The sequence below is a fragment of the Perna viridis genome, chromosome 9, assembly GCF_037379345.1.
Source record: "Perna viridis isolate PV_CMFRI_1.1 ecotype Kerala chromosome 9, ASM3737934v1, whole genome shotgun sequence".
In the NCBI taxonomy this organism is placed as follows: domain Eukaryota; kingdom Metazoa; phylum Mollusca; class Bivalvia; order Mytilida; family Mytilidae; genus Perna; species Perna viridis.
In genome coordinates this window covers 33,499,536-33,516,762 of record NC_142453.1, presented here as the reverse complement: position 1 = coordinate 33,516,762, position 17,227 = coordinate 33,499,536, and positions in this window count along the sequence as shown.

The window sequence follows — 17,227 nt, the reverse complement described above, 5'->3', positions numbered from 1 at the left end:
AGTCTTCCCATCGATTTTTTTGTATGAATTACGTTAAACGGTTTGGAAACAGGTGTAGATAAACAAATGAAGCATTCATATTTAAAAATATCATGTGGGGCAACTCGAATTCTTCCGCCAAATGAACGGCGGCCAGGTTCTGTAGCTTGTCACACCTTTTTTATTAATTGATCACATACAATACATATGTTTGTTTTTGTATTCAAAAAAAAAAAGAAACAAATGCATGCATTGAAGTATTTCGTCGTGATGGAGAGCAAAGTTGACATGCAATAATTGAAGAAATTAATTTGTCATAAAAATTTTGTGAATGTGTAACTTGCACCAATATATCTGATAACAATTCTCTGAAAGTTTAAACGAAGATTTAAAGATGATGTTTTGCGCAACATTACAGAAGGAATGTTATTTAAACTTTCTCACCAATAACCAATAGTATAATTTTAATAAATCTCTCTCTCTCTCTCTCTCAAAAAAAAAAAAAAAATCTTCCAATTAGCTTTGTCAAGACAACTAACCAAATCAAATCATTTATGAAGTACGTTTTATTGCCTTGGATTTGTGCCATCATCATTTGAATACTCATCATTGTACATAAATACTATATAATATATGTAACGGTAAAGGAAAATTACGGTTGATTCGAGAGACACCTGACAACATTAATAAATACAGATATGAAACATGCATAAAAACGTGCATCCCGAAACCATGCACACATAACTTTAGTCATAGACCAAGTGCACCGGCATGGTAATTGTTTTTTACATTGTAGTAAAAATCATGTCTACAAACGACTTTGTATATACTTATTGACTGGGTATGAGGGAAATAGCAAGTTTATTGTTCCTCTGTAGTCACAGTCGAAGGGAACAATAAACTTGCTATTTCCCTCATACCCAGTCTATAAGTACTTTATTATACCGAAAACTTTAGACTTGTAATACATTTACTCCATATCCCTCCATTGTTCATAGTTGAATGATCATCTCAAAATGGTAACCCAGAAAAACGGTTTTTTTTTTACAATATTTTCAATTTGAATGTCACTGATATTTTCCCCTCGTAACCTCAAAATGTTCAAAACCCAGAAAACCATGCATCTTTTGGCAATATTTTAATCTGAATGTTGTCTCATTGACCTTTTCACTAGTAATTCATAGGAGTTTGAATTTGCAGAAAGTAGCCTTCAACATCAATTACATGGTGTTTGTAAGATAAAGAACAGCAACAATGTACACATTTGAATATTAGTTTTTTTTTCTATTAGATAGTCACTTAAAATCCGTTTCGACACGCGTATAACGGATTTTGTGTTTTTAAAGTCCTTTTGGTCAATAATTGTGTCCAAATCCTGGTCAGTTAAGGAGGCTAACCTTGACATTTGTGAGTCAACAGACAAAACAAGCAGACGTGATAATTTCGGGGTTTTCATTAAGAGAGGGTGAAGTCCAAGCGTTCCGAATAAATATAAAACCTTTGTCCAATCCGGTGACAGAACTTAGACATAGCCGGTCAATAGTCTGAAAACTATGCACTGCGCAATAGTCAAACATTGAAAAAGGAGAAAAATAGCAACTTTACTGTAGAAAATTTTGTATTGATGTTTATATACTGAGGTATAATAATAAAATATATTTGTCGTTTGGAAGAAGGCATACCATTAAGTCAGATTCTAAAGAGTAAGAAAAAATTTTTAAAATGCAACCAGAATCGCGGTTTGTCCCGATCTGAATTACCGATAGGATTTGACTCACTGATCAGAAAACTATATTGTCATGTTAAAACGATTGTCCAGTAAATAATTTAAAAAAAAAACATAGTGTTTTCTGATCGGAATAACGACAGCAACAGCATTAGATAAATATCTTGTCAAGCATTATGTCAATATTTTCACACGTATTTACGTTAAAATTACAACATACACAATAATGTAAGATTTTTGAATCATGTATTTTTCATCCAATCTTTATTATCAGAGGTCGACGTAGAAAATAGTAGCAGTGATAAGACCTATACTGCTACCACACTCTCCAAAGTAGAGATTGTGGAAAACCATAAATCTGTGCTATCCTCATTTGGTCTCTCTACCAACGACGATGATTGTGATTTACCAACTATGTACTGGATTCCTAAACTCCACAATAATCCATACAAACAACGTTTCATAGCTGGATCTGCAAAATGTACCACCAAACCTCTTTCAACACTTTTAATTTCTATACTCACAACTGTCAAAGAGGGTTCTGCAGTCCTACCACAACACTTTTTATTTCCGTAGTGGTATTAATTCAATGTTGATCCTGAAAAATTCGAAAGATCTTTTGGAAACAATTAGTTCAAGACTATTATCTGAACATAATAGATTAAAACCTATGATTTTTCAACACTGTATACTTCTATTCCCCAAACTCAGTTAAAATCCCAACTTAAAACATTATACATCGTTGTTTTTCCAAAAAAAGATGGTAAACCTAGATACAAATATATAGTTCTTGGTCGAGATTCCTCATACTTTGTAAGAAATAATTCAAAATCATCTTCCAAATATACAGAGAGAGATGTTTACAAAATGCTGGAATTTTTAATCGACAACATATTTGTCCAGTGTGGTGGACGTGTTTTTCAACAAACGGTCGGCATTCCAATGGGAACAAATTGTGTTCCTTTACTTGCTGACATGCTCCTTTACTCTTATGAGACTGACTTTATAGCTGATCTGATCAGGAAGGAAGACTGTCGTTTGGTTAGATCCTTCAATCTCAGTTTCCGCTATATAGATGACGTATTGTCTTTAAACAATCCTAATGTCGGGGATTTGATGCATCGTATCTACCCAAAAGAACGTGAAATAAAGTATACTACAGACACTTTGAAGTCAGCCTCTTATCTTGACCTACACTTAGAAATCGATGGTAAAGGAAAACTATTGACCACACTTTACGACAAACGTGATGACTTTTCATTCAGAATTGTCAACTTGCCTTTCATCTGTGGCAACATCCCTTCAGCACCTGCGTATGGAGTGTTCCTATCACTCATACGTTATGCCAGAGCTTGCCGAAACTACGCAAACTTTTTGTATCGCACTAGAACTCTAACAAATAGGCTTCTGGAAAAGGGTTATGTTGCTACAAGATCGAAGTCATCACTACAGATGTTCTATGGTCGTCATCATGAACTCGTGGATCGTTATGGTGTATCAATCTACACCATGAAAACTGATTTATTCAACGGGTCATACTTTTCCTTTCCTCGTTTGTTTACCCCGGACTTTTTCTGAGCAACTCGGCGGGTGTTTCTAGAAAAGCAGAGGACGCTTACCCTACCGGTGCACCTGGTCCATGCTCCCAGTTTTTAGTGGAGTCCGAGTTGCTCATTTGCTTTTGTTACTCTGTATGTATGATTTTAGTTACTGTGTGTTCTTTTTTGTGTTTTCCATGTTGGGTCTTTGTCCCTGGATTACATTCTTTGGATTACCGCTATAACCTTGGTTCCCTTGATTACTCTTTCATGCGGAATGGTAATTTGTTTTACACCCTACCAACATATAAATCGGTATCTTAAACACAATATTTCAGCAGCAACAAATACTTATAAAGAAAACAGTTTATAAGTGGATTATCTCGCTATATAATGCCGATTTGGTTCTTGGATTATCCAAAATTCCGTGTTACAGCAGTTCATGTAATATTTGATTAATTACAAATGGATATAAATAACAAGTTACAGAATATAGCACTACAGTCCAAACATAACAGATTTTAGTCTCCAATCGGAATTTTATGTATTGTTATTTAAAGTGACGGAGCATTTTCCAATGACATGGAACAAAATTACAATAAATACAAATAATTTTTTTTTATTTTAACATTTTTTTAAGACTCGACACAAAATGTCTTTGCCATATGTTGATCAGACGTTTAATTAGTACTACTTTATGTGTAGAATTAACCGTTTATATTTTAGATCGCAGCAAATGGCAAACTTGAAATAAATGTAAAAATCAAGAATAACAGATGCGCTTTTCAATCTGTCATTGATCTTTTATCAGCCTGTTTGCAACTTTAAGTGAATAGAAAAACTATTTTTCCATTGTATTAATGTTTCGTATCTTAACGAATATTGTTCACCACTTTTATAAGCTCACCTAGAAATTCGGACGTCCAGGTGAGTTTTTAATCATTAGCTTGTCGTCTTTGTCGCCTTACTTTATATTTTTTAACCAAATCTTCCAATTTAAAATCATTCATTTTAATTAAATTTAGTTATTTAAGGATTTTACTTTCACAATTGCATGTGGTAACAACCCTGACTGCCATCTTTCTTAATAGTACACAGGATGTTAAAACAATTATATTAAATTATGTATATATGTAAAAACTCTGAGATATACAAAAAGAGACATTGTTTTGTCGGCTTGAAAAGCTCTTTGAAAATTTCCACTTGGTTTAATTTTATGACCTGAACGACTCCTTGTACGATCATCTATAACATCGATATGGGAAATGCATAACATTTTGCGGTCTTTATTTTTAGATGATTTCTTGGAAACCGCGATAGTTCCATATAAAGTTTAAACAAAGACTCTTACGTTGTAGTTTTCCATGCACTGGTTCAAAATTGAAGGACTGCTTCTTACTTAAGTAAAATATATTGACCTGTAAAGGCGAAAAAGTGCATGTCATTTGTTTAGTTTGCAATGAAATAATTCTTACGTTAAACCTACAAAGTCTACATTGGATTGTTATTGTAAGATAACTTCATTTTAGAGTTTAGAAGAATTGAGGACTTACATTTTTTGTATTGAATTCCAAAACTTCACAATAACACAATACAAACAATATTATTCATAGCAGGACCATCTACACAAGACTTGTCTATACGGTTGACTACGGCTTTTTCACGATGATATGAAACTATTATATCTTTTTTGTAGTTTTTAAGGTATGAAACAGCTAATAACCATTATTCTGATTTCTGAATGCGCAATCGTTTTCTGAGAGATAAGGCTTACGACCTCAGGATTAACCAAAACATGGACGCTGCCTGACAAAAAATTTTCTTTCCAATTTTTAGATCTTATTTAGAAATATTCGATAAAAATTTAGATAAAATGATCAAAGTCGATGAGTTTTAATCATATCGTCGAGATATCTTTTGTACTAGTTTTACCAACTTTCCTTGGTTGCCTAGTTACAATTTTTTGCTGTTTGTTTTATTGTAATTTACCAGAAATAATTTACCGCGATGGAAACGTGATGTTTAACGCACCAAAAAACTTATTTTTCAATTTACAAGTAATATCATAATACCTATTAAATATAGAATCTTTGTGTTGATAAAAGAGAAGTTAAGGGGGCGAGTATCAAAGGGGTAATTGAGAACAAGAAAATAGTCCAAGGCTAACGACCAGCCACGGAAAATAGATACGCGCACCAGAGGACGTTCAATAACCAAAATAACACGCGCAAAGAAACAATAAAAGTAACAATCTGTTTGACAAAGCCTTCATTAATCTTACGTATTATGAGAATAGGCATGGGTTAATGAAAAATGTCCACCAGTTTTTTTCCAAATTGGTGATTTTCATAAGTTAGCTCCAAAATAGTTAATTTGCTCCAAAGATACAAGTTAATATGCACTCGTCGTGATTCAAATATTTTGTTTCAAGTTGAATTTCTAGGTACAAGTTCATTCAATGTTCTAACTTAATTAGGTCGTCGATACGTTAGGGAGATCGTACATGCAATAATTAAGGTTATCTTTGTTGTTCGTTGTCATGAACCTTAGCCCCCATGACGATTACACGATCATTGATAATTCAACGACTCAATTCAATGTCTAACGGATATACATGTAGCGACGTCATATTGTCCAACATAAAACTGATTCATTGACTTAAATCAAACAATTTAATTCATTAAACGATCAATGAATCATAGTTTGTCTGTTTCATAAAACCAGCAAAATACTTGTTCTATATCATTAACTGCCCAGACACAATGTACAACAATATGGTGAGTTTTGTGTGGTCTATATTACTATTAGTTTGTTATATGTCGTTCTCATTACATTATATTCTAATTAAGCAAGTTGAGGCATTTTTTGTTTTTTTTTTTTTTTTTTTTTTTTTTTTTTTTTTTTTTGTTTATTTTGTGTTCTTTCTGATTGAAATAATTACAAAAATACACCAAATTTGTGTATTAAAATATAATTTATGCATATTTATGCAAATTGGTTTTATTTCTGGGATAGGATGATACGTTAATGTGATTTGATTTTGTTTATTTAATGGGCATTTTATTCTTTGTTTTATTTTTATGTCTTTTTCGTTCGCGAGTCCTCTAGTATTCCACCGTAGAAAACAGGTGTCAAAGAGTAATCAAGGGAACCAAGATCTAGTGGAAATCAAATGTACAAAGACCAGATATGGAAATTAGACAATCACAGCAAAGTGCATAAAATAAACAAAATAATACTTACAAATTAACAAAAGTAAATGAGCAACTCGGACTACATTAAAAATTGGGAGCATGAACCAGGTGTAGCGGTAGGGTAAGCGGGTTCTTTTCTAGAAACACCCACTGAGTTGCTAATAAAAAGTCCGGGGTTGGTGTAAATCCTTTGGAATAAGAATTTTATGTAACACAAGTAAAAGTTAATAGCCTTATATTGAACAGGTTTCCATATGTAGTACATCTAAATCATATTTTTGTTTGGATTGCTAATTGAAAACTGTTATTATATTGGATAATATATATAAATACGAACGACAATAAATTTGCTTCGCACATCAGTTCTAACATCTCTGGTAATTTCTCACACACTTCTATGTTAACGTTATCTTCCCTGTATCAATTTGACTCGATGGAGCAAAGTTTTTGTCGTACCCTCTGCGGGACTCAAACTCGTACCGCTGTGACATCAATGGTAACACCACGTGCACAAATTGCAGCGCCCTAGACCGCTCGGACAGCTAGGCTATATAAAAAGACAGCTTTCGCTGGCCGAGTCATTCCTTCCCGTAGGACTAATCTAGGGCTGTAACTTAGTACACGATATATAGTAGAACGGGGCAGCTCATCTGAGTTTTATTATGTAGGATAGAGGAACAAAATAACGATATATGTCACAACAAATCAATATTATACAAAAGTCTTAGAATGTTACTCTAATCGCTACACTGCTCCCTCGGATCAAATTGATACATGGAAGATAATGTAAACTTATAGAAGTGTCTGACAAATTCTCAACGATGTTAGAACTGTCAAATTTGCGATGCAAATTTTTGGTCGTTCCCTTCGCGGGACTGGAACTCATACCGCTGTGACATATATAGCAACACTCCCTCCACAAAGTCAAGCGCCTTAGACCACTCGGCCAGATTATATGCCTACTTTATCAAATTGATCCGATGGAGCAATAACTTACAAAGCACGCTAAAATAGTGTTTGGACAACATGTATGTAAAAACATGGAAATGTTTTATTAAAACTTTGGCAGCCAGAGGTCGGAGTCATATTTTGCTCGAAACTCATCAATAGTACTTTAGTATGACGATTGTTTTTTATAAATGGAAAGAAGACCTGTTTGTTGCTGGTAGAATCGGGACAAAGTAATACCAGATAAGTCTTATCTAGAACAAACCTAGACATTGATAATTGTATTTAACCACTATGTGTTTGACGGCCACACACTGGATAGCGTATCACTATTCAATGTGGCAGTTTATCCAAAAGTTTTTAAAAACTGCAATGGCGTGCAATACTTACTAAATCGTATCATACATGTATTTCAAAGTTGCACAGACAATGAATGTCTAATTCTAATAAAGATGTTAGTTATATGATTACTGCATTCACATGCATTAAATTTAGATATTGACTGACGACATGTCAATTGATAGATCAACCCTTTGAGTCTTTCTGCATACCTTATATGGTATAATACCAAACCAAATCTAAGAATAAACATAACAAATATTAGGTCAAAGTTCGAACGGAACACCGTTTCAAATTCTACAGTCTAATGTATTAACCCTGATCATAATGTTTATCTAAAACACCATTTACATATAAATATATAAATATCATTGCCATGGACGGACATTCTTTGATGCTATGAAGCATGATTGGTTCTAAATCAGTTTTTTTTTAAATGACCTATTTTGAAATAACGTACAGTATGCAGTACGGACTTTTAACGTAATCAAACTAATACGTGTTTTAATACGTGTGGAATGTCTGTGTCTCTATTAGGTTAATTTTTGTACATGTATCGAAGAGTAGTTGAAAGGCAAAGTACATAGATATAAAGCAAAATACTGTTGCCATAATTCAATTATTCAATAAACCATACGGTAATACATATAACGAGTGTTGTAAACAACAAACAATACAACAAAGTATAAAATCAAAAGATACAACTACCGTTTTTAGCATTTTTAAATTTGAAAAGACTAGCCCATTCATTTTGCATTCTATCTGTGTGCCTGAGGCAAAACATCAAACGACTCCATCGACCAAAATGTTTTTTCTTGTTTTTGTTTTTGTTTGTTTTTTTTTTTTTTTTTTTTTATTTGCTTTGTTTTGTTTTTGTGCATTTTTTTTTTTTTGTTTTTTTTTTTGTTTTTTTTTTATTAAATCATTTTTTTATCTTCAAATCATACGCCAACTGTGAATTTTTTGTTAGTTTATGAACATGAATTAAAGACATGCCTTTTACTTGTGATAAAAGAGTTCTATTCTTAACGCTCTTTTGATATTTTTTCAGGATACAATAATCACAGAGCATCCAACTTTTAACTGCAATATTCTCTGCCTGTAAGCAGATAAGATGAAACGTAAAATTACACTGAAAGGAAAACTATTTGAAAACATTAGAATGTGCATTGATCATTTGAAATGATACAAAAGTACGAAAATTGAACAATTTTAAAATTTGTAAAATTATATTCTATTGTTGAATGTTTACAATTAAATGAACTCCTCTGTGAATTTCTTTGAAAATGAAAACTTCGGAAATATGTACAGTAAATAAGGTTCATTAAAGAATATTTTAATAACAGGGAAACATATATAGCTTCAGTTTATTTCCTCATTATCAACAAACTATCAAAAAGATCATTGAACTGCTGTGACGGTAAATACAGTGTATACATGTGTATTATAAAGAGCATTCTCTGAAAGAATCGTCAAGTGCATAAAAATCGTCAAAAAACTACACTTTGCATGTATAAATTCTCTTTTGGTATGTCTCTATTTTCTTTGTCTAGCCTTTATCCTAAAAATAAAATTCTTTGATAACCGCTCAAATCATACCTAAACTAAGTTTTGACACCGTGAGAGCCATCATATCATTTTTGATAAACTTTTATGGACATATGCAACACCATGGTTGATGATGTGCTTTGGGATGAAAACTTTTAGGAACGTTCATATAAACAGTTAATTTTATATTGATTATTATGACACAAATAAATATTTGTAATCGAATCAATACGAAAGGTTTTTTGTTCGATCTTAACTCAAGTATTTTTTTATTAAGTGTCCTGGTTAAATAATATCATTTCATTAATCAGTTGATAGCATTGTTGATAAAGGAGAAGGGGTGATAAAGGGTCTTATCGGCCTAAAATATAACTGAACATTAATCATAAATTACTGACTGATTTAATATGAAGACTTTAATCCATCACAAATGAGAAAAAAAAGGTTGATAATTCTTGCATTGAAAGGTCAGAGGAATAGCTTAAAATTTACCAATAATCAGATGTTCCGTGAATTTTTTTATCACTTCCCGGTCATTCTTTTGGTAACGAAATGGTGTCCACACACATACACACACACACACACACACACACACAAACAAACAAACAAACAACTTCACGTTTGTGAATACATTCATTATTACATGGTTTATCATATGTGAAAATATGAAATTGTTTCTTGGGTGTGGACATAGTTTTCTGGATGTAAATAATCCGTAGAAAAAACAATAAAAACTACAATTCTCAGCAGTTTTAGTTAAATGACGTAAAATTGTGGCCCCATTATGACGTCAATTCACTGAACTACTGAACTAATGCTACTAAATATTGTGTTCCTTATGATAAGATATATACTAAAAAGTTATGAACAACTTTCATTTTACAACAAAGTTGCTACTTTAGGCAATATTCACAGCTTAATGCCATAACACCTTTGTCTGGTTTACATAACCTATCGTGCATGTTTAATTTTTCTTTCGGTCCAATAACGGGTTAACCGGCCCTTTATAACTTGTTTAACTTTTTAGATCGATCCATAATTACTTTTTGAAAATAGACCATGTTACATCATCAACAGGTGCGAGTGTAAGGATGTCAATTTCAGTTTATTATTTTCTGTTAAATTATGGTTACATTGAAATTACAGAACACTTATCCAATCAATAATCAAGTAAAGTCCAAATTAAATCTATCACCTCTGGAATAGTTGGTACCGCAATGGTCCTGATATTTATATGAATAAACACAAATGTTTTTAATTTTAAACAGAAAAACAACTTATATGCTGAACATTTAATCATTTTTTTTCTTGTTTTATTGTGTAACCTCTGTTTTATTAATACAATCCTTCCACTCGTTGAAAAAAAAGTTAAAGTTAAAAGATTTCGTTGTTTTACTACAATATCACCACTGTGTAACGAAAGAGAAATGATTCTTTCTGCATTTCTTGTCTACATACAAAAACCTATCGTCAATCAATAAGTAGGACAAATCTCAGCGACGTTATAATGGTTACATATTCGAACAGTCGTCATTCATAGTTATCAGAAGGTCTGGTTTGCACTATTTAGTTCACTTTTCTTAAAAATCATCGTAAGGCAATCTTTAATCTTGGATAAGGAAGACAAACATCGCATTTTTAAAAAATTGATTATAATATTGATAATAAATGGCAAATCATTATTACATACGATAATGTTAAACAATATCTAAGGTAAATGTTTTACACATTTAAAGATAAAATCCGCTTCATTGATTTTAACGCATTGATGCAGATCGAACGAATCTCACGCTCGTCGTAGGACACACTCTGGAGTGATAAAATAAAGAACTTTAATTCCTCACGATTTTTAGGCTTCGTTAGGGTATAAAAATTCTGAAAATTTTAATTATTAGTATCAAAAAAGGACATTACCTTTCTGTGTGTGTGTGTGTGTGTGTGTGTGTGTGTGTGTGTGTGTGTATTTTCTTTGTTATAATACCTTTTGACCTTTTGATGGCTCAAAACTTCATACGTTGTACGATGAAACATTCTGTGGGAGTAAGTGGGTGGAGATCTCTAGTTCTTAGATATTTGATTTGTATCATGTGACATCTATTAATGACTTGTCATACGTTACAAACTATAACAAACTTACGAATTAGCGCGATTGTCTCATTACTTACTTTAGTATCAGCTAACTATCCTTAACAGAATAAATGATGTCATAATCCGATGATTCTTTGTCGTTTTCTATATCTTACATAACATACACCATTGCAATGAATTGACTACATGACTTGCTCATTATTTCTACTCAAACACCAGTTAAAAACATCGAATCATCAATTACTTATTAAAATCAGTATGTTTTTCTTAGACTTAAATGGATTTTAATTTCAAACATTAAAAATGATAGCTTGTTTTACTCAAGAATTCGAAAAGTGATTTTGATTTTGGAAAAATTATAATCCAGGAACAATTTGAAATAATCCTAACATGCATTTTAAGATTTTTTAAATGAAGGAAGCAGTGTTAGTCTAAATGTAAATTTCTGAATCATGCACTTCATCTTGTTGGTATGATGAAGTGTATAAATCAGAAATCTACAGAAGACAATGCAAAGTAGCGTGTGAAATTGTCATGCAAGAGAGGAATTCGATTTTTTTCTTTCTATCTTTTTCCTTTTTTTTCTTTATGACTCCTATTTAACTTCAGTCATGTCATGTTTTAATGACAGTCCTTGCATGACAGTAAGAGGATGTCTGAAATATTGAATAGTACGTTTACCAGTGCCACGGAAGAAAAGTGCCTGCATTGTCAATCGAAGAATAGTCGTGTGTATTTTCGTATCGTCCTTAGTTTTTGTTATACTATGTCTGTTACAATGTTTAAGATTGTCCTTGTTAACATCTAATTAAAGCAATGACATTTCCTTACCTGAACTCTTTGAGTAAAATTATCTAAATTCTTTTGATTATGCTTTATCTTGAGTAGATTGATTAACTTGTATGAATGCCTGCATCATCGTGCTTTAAATGTAACGAGAATGGATGTATTTTTAACAACAATGTGGACAGAGAACATATGTTATTTGTATAATCATTCCATTCCATTTTATTAAGTAAAGGTATTCATTTTGAAATATGTAACTTCATTATGTTCGAATCATGGAAGATTTGGAAGGATTAAAATACTTCTTTTCTCTCAACCATAAAATCAAACTATAATCATAAAGATGCATTTCAAAATTCTTCAACCCCCATCCCCACCCCCACCATGTACAGATAAAATGATAGACAATGTATATGTGTTGTCTAACTCTCTGAAACTGTTAACAGTACTGCCAAATTATCATTTTATCATAATAATATCTAATATAAAAAAAAATGTTAAATAAAGTGTGCAAACATGTTTCATTTAAAGACAAAAAAAAAACAAATAAAAATCATAGAAAGTATGAAGCACCATCTTGATGTCTGTATTGCATCAAAAACAGCAGAAAGCGGAAAACAGAAATTTCACTACATGATGACTTAAAGTAATATTTTAAAGGAAAATCAACACTAAATGTTTTCCGAGTACCAATCACAATAAGATTTTTGATACATAATTTCTTGAACAAGACATTTTAGACAAACATGTGTATAATATGTTTACTCATTAAATTGATATAATTTAAAAGAAATTCAAAATGCATGTTACAAGATGTATATGTATTCACTCTACAGTAATATAAGAATATGATGCTGAGTATTTACTAAGAATACACATAAGTGTATGCTCTTCCGTTGTGAGTATACTTGCCTACATTAAAGACACATTTTTTAAGTATGGCTCTGTTTTAAAAAAACTAAAACAGGCAAGGGATGATTCATTACATCTCAAGGAAATCAATGAAACTGTTCAAATACATTTCTTACATAGACAACTTTTCCTATATTCACTTCCTTGATTCGTGAAATATTTTTGACTTGTTATAATGTTAAAATTCTGGCGGGAAATTTTCCCGTACTTTTCTGTAACAGAATGAAACCAAACTTCAATTATTAATGTCTTCAGTGTGCAACTTTCATTTGCACATTTATTTTTCAAATACATGTCCTATGAGGCCTACTAAAGGATTTCCAATTTAAAAAATTTCGATTAAGAAAAGCATAATTCATTTATAATCTTTTGTTTGGTTTTAAGGCAGGACTGTACTTAATGTCCGTTGTCTCCTGTTTATTTTGATTAATTGATTGGTTGATTATTGGGGTTTAACGCCCGAGCAGCAACATTCAGCTATATAGGGATGAAACACAAGGATAATAGGGTCGACAAATTTTGATTGCCACTAGACAAAGGGAGGGATGGGTTGGGTCGGCCAATTTAGCCTCCTGTGGCCGAGCGCAAAGGTTCCTACTCCTTTCGAATACCACAGCAGGGTTCTTTAACGTGCCAGGAACGTGGCATCTTTCCCAACACGGTGCACCACTATGGTTAGCGGTGTTCCGTATTATAGCCTGACGACCCCAGTATGTAACATGCCAAGGTTACCCCATTCCACCACCTGGGGCACCCAAGCCCCCGGCTAGATGTCTGAGCACTATTTAGTCGTCTTTTACGACAAGCTTAGCGCTGCTACAGGCCTATTCTTTTGACACTCGGACCCGCACGGGGATTTTTATTTTGACATTTCTGTTAGTTTACCTTTAAAATTACCAGCATAATATAATTACATATATGTAGTATAATGCACTAGCTACACTGTGCAATCAACAATAAATAATTGATGTCGAAGCTCTTCCAATAGGGTTTGTGAGTCTTGTTTTAGTTTCATTTTCCTTTCCGGAATTGCCGATAAAGAACGTATTGAAATCCGAAGACCGATCTGCTTTTTTATTGTTTACCACAAGGATCTCGAAATGCTGCATTACAATGCAAAATCTTCTATTTCCATGCATTTGGATGGTAGACTTACATACCCTATTGAATTTTAGATATTTGGGTATAATAAGCGCCGATAAGGGTGAGGAAATTGAAAAGAAGATTTATGATTTCGTTTGAGAACATGGGAATTTTAAATTTTATAATGCAATTGCTTATAATTGATTTCAAATGAATAATTAAGTTGACTGAAAAGGTTAGTTTGAATGTAAAATTATTTTTTTAAACAAATAATTAAAATTTTAAGTCAAGTGTATAAATGTAACCACAAAAATTCATTTGGAATTCCATGAAGAACGGGACGTTTTATTTGGCGAATATGGATTTGGACAATTAAGGCGATACATGCCTATCATGTTTAAACCATTCAAGAGCGTTATGTGTTAATTTATGTATATTTATTCTGTTTGACATTTCTGCTTTTTTCAATTGCAAATGAATTGAGTAGTAAATACAATTAGAAGTATTACAATGTAGAATACTTGACATTAACAGTTGAACTTTACGAAATATCTTATTTGTACGGCTGTAGCAGTATGAAGACTCATTGTTTTGCACCTTGAAGAATTTTTTAAAAAGTTTTTAGGGTGTACATATGTTAAAAATTAGAAAGACGCTTTTGTTGCATTTGTGCTTTTTAAGTTTTTTTTTTTAGTTTCCATTATGACTACTCTTTCAGTCAACGGTCCCTCCTACATTGCACTTTCTAATAATTACTTCGCATGCATACGATAGTAATTCCAAGAATCCCCACTGGAATTGTACATATTATACCTTATTTAATCTTTGTGCTATCGAAACCCCAATTATTGTATTGTATTCATATTTTCACTGGTCTCTGATATTGGTCTTTTTCATTCATGATATGAAACCTGAATGATGAAATGGAAACGTTACGTGCTTAATGGTATATGGTTACGTTTGTTACATCTCTTTAACCATCAAGGTGTGTTCTTAGTGTTCAATCATATTCAATACTGTTTAAAAATACTACTTAGGTTAGGAATGACCTAGAAAAGGTCACATTAATTCTGTATGTATGTATATATACCTTTAAGATCTAGAAGTCGTCGGTGCTTCCTCAAATGTTTATGGCTTTTAGTTGAAACTGGAAATATGGTAAGCCCATATTTTATTTTAATTGAATAATTATAATGAAAATTTCAAATTTTGATTAAAAGAAATCATAGAAGAACTTTAAATTAAAGTTGTTCTCCTTTTAAAATTTACGAACCATTATATTCAATTCTATAAATTTAGTTATATCCATATTTTTCTACTTTTTTATTTACTGATGAATTGATTTAAATTGAATTATTAATCTTTTCTTGGATTAAGATTTCAGTGCATGACATATCGAAAATATGTTTGTATGCGACATGCAATAAATTTCAATTAGAACACGACATGAAATGTGATTTGCAACAGATTTTCAACTGCGTATTACTATATTTAAAGATATATCTAAAATCACAAGCGACAAGTCTAAATTAAAGACTTTGATTTTGGCATGATGATAAAGAACTTGGTCTTTGGCAAATCGACAAGATAAAACATGGTCACCAAAAGAATCATGTGTCTCTATAAAGTGCGTACCAATTTGTTTTCGCCCATTTCTCGTATAAAGTGCGTAAATTTAAATATTACAAAATTGATAAAGCGATTTCTTTCCAATAAAAGAATAAAAATAGGATGATCACAAATTATTCTGATAAAACCACACCATTCATCAAACCATATAAAGATATAAATTATTTATAGGAAATGAATAACTCACTTCCTCGTTCGACGTCTTAATTACAATTATATTATACTGACATTTATTTAAAACACCCCACGCCTCAATGTATCTTTAATAAACCGGAATAACGTTAACTTACATCGACAAATCATTTAAAATCCGTGATTTTCTCAAATGTCCTTTTTTGTATTATGGTTCATATACATTCTAGCATTTGAGCAGATCTAAGAACAGATAAGTCTACATCTTTTGTTCTTGTTTAAAGCTTGGCTTCTTTTTACTATCTTTGAGTTTGTTCAACTTTAGAGAAAAGTACGTGGCGTTACTGTACTTTCTGTAATTTTATGCAACAAACTATACTACAATATATTCCACTTATTCAGGATATTTAACGAGATGTATTCCTTGGCTTTCTGAAAATACGATTTTACTTTTTGAACAGCGTGCTGTGTGTGCATTTTATTCCACTCTGCATATAGTATCTTACGATTTTAATATAATAAGCAAGCGAATAAAAACTATTGACTAAAAATGTTCAGGGTGTCAATTACTAACTGTTATCCAACAAAGAGACAAACATTTCAAACTACTCAGGATCACCATCCCAACAATGTAAAACATTCGGGTTATAGGATCTCATATCAGAAAGGACTATCTAGATTAAAACAATTCTATCATAAGGTAATATGTCATCATTGGTTATATGTTGTTTTTAGTTATGCATATGTTATTACATGTCTCTATTGAATTGCTTATTATAAATCAAATTATTTTAGTTTAACCCTGTATTGAGGATTACGCTTCGATTATTACATTATTGTAGGGAAAAATCATTTACACAAAGAACATGTTCCGACTTCCATTGTTGTCGCAATCGTGATAAAAAGCTCATGTGCTCGTGTTTTTCCATAAAAATATATCCAATGAGATATTATTTTTATGCATGTATATTTGTTTTTAGAAACTCTTAGACAATCAAATGTTATGAATTTTGTCCTGATCTTGTCGATCATTATGACATTACTCCAATGCAAAAAGAAAACCCTAAACCGGACAAATAGGTACTTGCAGCCAGAACACACCTGGCCCCGGCACCACAAAAGTACTTAAGTCTGAGAATTTTCAAAACTTACATGATAACTCCAATCATAAAAGATAAACGAATTTCCATTCGTTTTCAGTAGACCATAGAGTATGTGTGCCGCAATGTTAAATTCGTGTGTTTTTTCTGAGCATGATTCAAATATTTTTTTTCAATTCCAGCACTTTTTAAAGCATACATTTTTACTGTCATGATTTAAGTCCT